Source organism: Scomber scombrus, chromosome 16 (genome assembly GCF_963691925.1).
Source record: "Scomber scombrus chromosome 16, fScoSco1.1, whole genome shotgun sequence".
In the NCBI taxonomy this organism is placed as follows: domain Eukaryota; kingdom Metazoa; phylum Chordata; class Actinopteri; order Scombriformes; family Scombridae; genus Scomber; species Scomber scombrus.
In genome coordinates this window covers 1,103,122-1,110,034 of record NC_084985.1, presented here as the reverse complement: position 1 = coordinate 1,110,034, position 6,913 = coordinate 1,103,122, and positions in this window count along the sequence as shown.

Genomic DNA, 6,913 nt, shown 5'->3' with positions numbered 1-6,913 from the left:
ATAATCATCATGATAATCGTGTAGCCTATTTACTATATATAACGCCTTTCATAAAACAAATCCATTGGTCCTACCAGGGACATGTCTTTGATTATATATAGCAACATATCAGATCACTCTTAACAACTATGTTGAAGGAGACATTTCCCCTTTCCTAGCTGAAGTTACAGGGGAAACAGATTATTTCCTCCTGCCAAATATTGTACCCCCCTCCAGGAAACTGTGCTGAATGTGTGCGCGCTCCCGCTGCCAGGGGATTCAAATTCTGGCAGGGGTAACTACCTAGATATGACACCTGTCTGATCCCTCAGCTTCTGGGCAAAGACAGCTTTCCCACACCGGCAGCTATCTAGAGGGAACATCACACTCCTGTCCACCTAAACGACAGATCCAGTCCGAGGTCCTTCCTGATAAAGCTGCTCCAGTTTCAGGATAAATTAAAGATCCTCCATGAACTCTCCTGCGTAGCTCCAGTTCAGAGCTGATTTACTTTGGTTCATTCACCAAAATACCTTGGTCATGGGCTCTAGGGTCAAAAAAAATTAAAATATGAAACAGTAGACGCTATTCTCTCATCACGCTATATAAATCATCATATCTCACAACCCTAGTTCGTTACCAAGACGATTGTGAACACAGTTAACACTTTACAGCTAAATGTGATTCTGATGAAAACTATTTTTCTAGTTCATAACAAAATTAGAAATGCTGACAGTCTGACAATGTTGAGTTATTATAAACTGTGTTTCTTTTTCAGAAATAATCCATCAAATAGTCGAGGAGGGGAAGTTGGCCTCTCTGTCTTGTCCTCAGTCTGTGGAGGGTAAAGTGACGTGGAGCAGAGAGACTGATGGAAGTAAAGTTGATATAATTGCAGTTGATGGTGACAGAGAGGAAAGATTCAATGATCCTCAGAGACGATACAGTTCATTACTAGATAAGTCACTGATCATCTCCAGAGCTGCTGTCTCAGACTCTGGAACATATTACTGTAATAATGAACCAGCTGCTGAACTGACGGTGATCCCATCAGGTAACATCAGACTCTGTTAAAGTTGTTTCTCTTCCTGTTTCAGAGTCTCTGAGCTCAACTTTTCTTTCTCTAAACTTTGATTAAATACATTAAATATGGTTTTTACTTCAATAATAAATATACTGTCAGACTTAATATCATGATTATCCACCACCAACCACAACCACAACCTTAACTACGACTACAACAAAGAAACAAAGTAAGATGAAACAGATTTAAATATTAATTTATTAAAAGTTGATCGATCTAAACAAACAAAAAAGCAGAAAACATTTTAACTGCAGATATTAAACAAACAGATATCAGAGCGGAAACTTTGGTGAGAAGTTGAGCTCACAACATGTTCAACATTAAAGTGTTTTTTTATTTAGAGCTTGAACTGTTGCTGATGACTCACCAAAAATATTAAAGTAGCATCGTTCTTTTTTAAATAATGTGAATCATTTTGTGACATTCAGTAAACAGACTCTTTATGTGTGTGTGCATGTGAGCAGGAACAGAGAAGTGAAGAGCTCAAACACAACTATGTTGGCTGTCAGATAGAAAATGTTAAAACCACCAAAGTTAAAACCAAACCTAAACCCTTAATATGAACCATCACACACAGAAGATACAAAGAAACCTTCAACTACAACACAGCGACATGAACTTGTTTAATGTGCTTTTAACTGTTTTATTGTCATGAAGTTAATCTTCATTAAACTACTCTGTGAGGTTTTGTTACATTCTGGGTTTGAACCTTGAAGGTTTTATTCATTATGAAATCTTTACATCTGACTCTTAAATGTGAACTTTTAAAAATTCTCTTTCTTTTGCAGAAATAATCCATCAAATAGTCGAGGAGGGGAAGTTGGTCTCTCTGTCTTGTCCTCAGTCTGTGGAGGGTAAAGTGACGTGGAGACTGATGGAAGTAAAGTTGATATAATTGCAGTTGATGGTGACAGAGAGGAAAGATTCAATGATCCTCAGAGACGATACAGTTCATTACTAGATAAGTCACTGATCATCTCCAGACTGTTTGTCTCAGACTCTGGAACATATTACTGTAATAATGAACCAGCTGCTGAACTGACGGTGATCCCATCAGGTAACATCAGACTCTGTTAAAGTTGTTTCTCTTCCTGTTTCAGAGTCTCTGAGCTCAACTTTTCTTTCTCTAAACTTTGATTAAATAGATACAAAAACAGATGCAGAGATATCAAAGGAAACTTTGGTGAGAAGTTGAGCTCACAACATGTTCAACATTAAAGTGGTTTTTAGCTTGAACTGTTGCTGATGACTCACCACAAAGATTAAAGAAGCATCGTCTATTTTTAAATAATGTGAATCATTTTGTGACATTCAGTAAACAGTTAGCTGTGGTTAATAGATTTTCTGTCCTGTAATATATATTTTCTCTATTCTACACAGAAGGTAAAACAACATCAGCACCACCTGCAGACACAGATATGACTCCAACAAGTAAGTCAAGAAAGCCAAAAAGAAAATGGACGAGTAAGTCAGTAAAATGAAACAGATCTAAATATTAAATTCTCATCCATGCATTCATCAGAGTTTACAACAAAGATGAAGATATGTATTCAGAGTTTGTGGAAAAGACCAAGAAATTTAAAAGAAAGAAACTGATTCTGAATGTTTCTTGTCTTCCAGCCTCGGCTCCCTTGTGGCTAATGCCTGTTCGTGTGGTGATCGTAACGCTTTATTTAATCATCATGATCAGCATCACCATGACTACCTGGAGAAGAGGTGAATGACCTGAAAGATGTTCAGCTGAAAATGTTAAACAGTAAATGCTTTTAAAAAATACAGTCAGATGATATTTTAAACTCAGGGAATAATCTATTCATATTTTATGTAAAATAAAAAAAATGTGATTTGTAAAAACAGACATGAATTGAGCAAAAGTTGAGGTGAATCAGACAAATAAATATTGATTGATGCCATTTTAATTCATTATGTTGATGTAGCGCCACCTATTGGTGAAATGTGGTCAAATGAACCAGGAAGGTTTAAAGTTGATATGTGAACATTTAGGACTCATAGCAGCACTTATTCAAATTATACAAAATAATCATAATAACTTTTTTCAGGCTCATCCAAATAAAATTTGTATCAACTTTGATTAAAGTTGATCAAATGTGACAGTGAATGTCTGTCTGGGTGTAAATGTGCCTGCTCTATATTAATAAATCAGTTATTAACCATGAAAAATGTGTCTCCACAAGAATCATGACCTAAAATATAAAGTGTCTCAAAAAGGCCACTAGATGGCGACATTGCTCCTTGTCCCAAAGCCCAACTTTCTAGCAGATATCTTTAAAGTCTGTGTAAGGTAAGAATAAATATGTTCTGAGTTTGACATACCACAGAAAAGTGTGTTGTTAACCACCCTGCCAAATTTGAATGATTAAAAAAATCGCCAAATATATGAAATTAGGCTTCAAAGTTGTGTAAAAGTCTGCCTATTTCTCTGCTTCCAAACGCTGAAGCCCCGCCCCTACCAAGTGTCACCTGTCAATCAAAGTCACCACCTCTACCAGAAACATGGACGTTATACTGAGAGCTTTCTGCTGCTAACTCAGCTGCTAGCTCGGTGGCTAACTCGGCTGCTAGCTCGGCGGCTAACTCGGCTGCTAGCGCGGCAGCTAACTCGGCGGCTAACTCGGCTGCTAGCTCGGCGGCTAACTCGGCAGCTAACTCAGCTAACTGGCTAACTGTAGACTGTAGTAGTAGTAGTAGTGTGCGCTGAATGTATTTATACCTCTACAGCAGCAGCAGGGCGGGTTCAGACCCGCCCATTAAATCCAGACAGAAATCTTGAAACACAGTTTGTGAAGCCTAGCTCCACAATTCAAATCTAAATGGTTGAACTGCTTTTTACACCTTTTTTAGAAATACATTTATGATCTATTTAATGTGTTTAGAAGAAAATTTGTGAACTCACTTTACACAGTCTTTAAAATCAAAGAAGTGGCCTTTGAGATATTATCATAACTAACAGACAAACAAAGCTTGAAGACATGAACAACCATGTCATGTTGCTCATCACTGTAACATTAACATAAACATAAAGCTCTCTTTTAAATGTGAGACGCTGACTGATGAAGATGCAACACAAGTGAACTGAAAATATGTTTAATCATCTTTATGTTGACGTTCTCTCTGTTGCAGCCCGACAGATACAGAAACGACACACAGCAGAAACAGAAAATCATCTCTGATCCTCCATCACACAGAAACAAGAGCAGTAAAAACCAACCGGTCAACAGTTTCATCCACATCCTGTCTGACAGGAAACAGTCATTCTGCTTCCACCTCTAACACTGTGACTGCTGCAGCTACGACTGTTAAAAATACCAATTTATGCTTCATTTACAGATTTATTACAGATATTATTGATGATGAACTGATCAACCAGGAAATAATGTAAACAATAATATAAATCCTTAAGGTTGCATCAAAGTTGAGAAACTTGTTTGAACCATGAGAGTTTTTAGATTATCTTGTTTTCACGTTGACTAAACTTATTTGACTTAAGAGCTAAATTTATATTGATAACGTCTCTCAGCCAAAAACTCATTTAATGTTCCTGCTTTTGATTTTACTGTATGCATCATTATGTAAATATCGTGGGAAATGTCAATAGTGTCCAAAAACATGAATATTGTTAAAACGGAAGATTGATTGAAAGTGTCTAGACTCAAGGTCTGCAAGGGCTCATGGTGATGATAAACATCAGTCACCAGCTTTTCTATCCATTCAATCCCACCTGCATTCAGCATCAGAACTTTCTCAGTGTTGTTGTCAGTTGCTTTTCTATGCTCTGTAACTTCTGCATAATTTTGTTATATTATTTCTTAAAATGCAAAATAAAAGTTATGTAGACGTCATTTCTGCTGTATGTTCTATGAGTGATTTCCTCATTCTCGTGGTCTTTTACCTCGATGACATCACCATGTTTCCTGGATCAGGGTGAAGTTTATAAAATAAGGAAATTGAATAATTTAATGACAGACAGTCCTGAACACGGATTCATCTGCACGCTGATATTTCACCACGAGAAACTGTTTCATGAGGTCAGCTTTGATCATCAAAATCAAAAGTAATTCATCCATTTTTCAGTTGAAGCTGTGGTCAACAGCATCTACAACGGTTAGCACAACTTTGGTCAGAATTAAACACATCTGAATGTTTGTTGCACCTCTGCAGATCTTTCACAGCGAACCACAAACCACCTAATGGAAGTGAAAGCTGTTCTTCTGTTTCTGTAATACTGTAAACACACCATCAGTGTGTCTGAATCAGCAGCATGTTAACCTGCAGTACTTTTACAGCTGTGAGTTATATTCCTTTAACTGAGGAAACTATGTTTTAAAACTTCATCCACAGATTGAAGATGAAATTGTTCAGCAGACATTCTGATAACGGAGAGAAGATCGTCTCTGAAATGAATTTTAGTCATTCCTGATGTTCATTTCTCTCCTCTGTAAAGACTTTTTAGCTGCTGAACAACCAGAAACTCTTCTCTGCTCCACATCCATCTGAGACTCAAACTGTCAGTAACGTGCAGTGAGGTCCATGGCTGGGTAGGCAGGATCAGCCAGAGCTTAAATCGCATACAAAAATATATATTATGTACAATTCAATATTAAAACCACTGCAAAGTCAGTCAAAATGCCGCTGTCCAAAATGTAGCTAGTTACTGACATCAGCGGATTATAGCGCACACAATTACTGCCAATTAATTTTCTGAGACATACATTCACCATAGACTGTATATAAAATGGACGTAACATCCGTGACGTCACCCATTGGTTTGTGGACTGCTGCTCGGAGGCCAATAGTATCGGATCTGAGCAGCGCCATCTTGAAAATTTCAAGTGCATGCCGGGTAAAAAAAAAACCCGGATTCTACTTATATGGGCATCAGGAGGAGCATGAGGCGCCCTCCTGAACCTGTGAACCAATCAACCTGTCAATCACCACGTAGCCACGCCCTAATGCATACCCTGCTTTATCGTCACATATAAAATCAGGGAGGCCAAAATGTCCCAAATGAACATCATACTGCATTGAAGAAGGCTTTAAACTAGCGATTGAGACCATAAACACATTTTGAAAACGTTTACTGAGGTTAGAAATCAAGTGAGAAGTTGGTGAATTCTCCATTGACTTGTATAGAGACGGAAGTCCTTTTGACACCAAAACGGTCGCCCCCTGGTGGCCTTTTGATAGAATGCAGTTTTAAGTTACTTCCGTGTTGGCCTCATTTCAGAGGACCAGAACTCCCCGCCTGGTTTAGGCACAAAAAACACTTTGGTTAAAACTGTGAAACGGACCTAAAATGTCATTTAGTTTTTGTGTGTTTCTAGTTTTTTATTTTCAGTTTGCTTCTGTGTTCCTCCTCAGTCCATTTTTCTCTCCACGCCTGTCATGCATCAGTGTCATCAGTCCTGCTCTGTCTCCAGTGTCCTCCCAGCCAATCAGCTCACAGTCTGTACTTGTGTCTGGTCACTTGTTCTCCATTCCCTCTGTTAGTATTCAGGTCTTGTTTTTTCACCAGTTTTTCTCCAGTTTGTTCAGCTCGGCTCTTTTGGTTCTTTACGCATCCCAAAAATAAAGACCATTTCCTTCAGCTCTGTATTTCAGTCCACCTCTTTTCAATGACAGTCACTAACATGTAATAAAGTCATCTGAGGTACTTTGTAACACTGGAGCTGTGCATGTTTAACATGATCATACTGTGTTCTGACAGAGGAGACATCAATGTCATTAACCACAAACAGAAAAAGACTTTTCGGAAGTGACAGACCAGTGTCTGTAGCTGAGTTCCTGTTCTTCTCTCAGATATAGAAACTGTGGTCACTGACCACTGTCTGT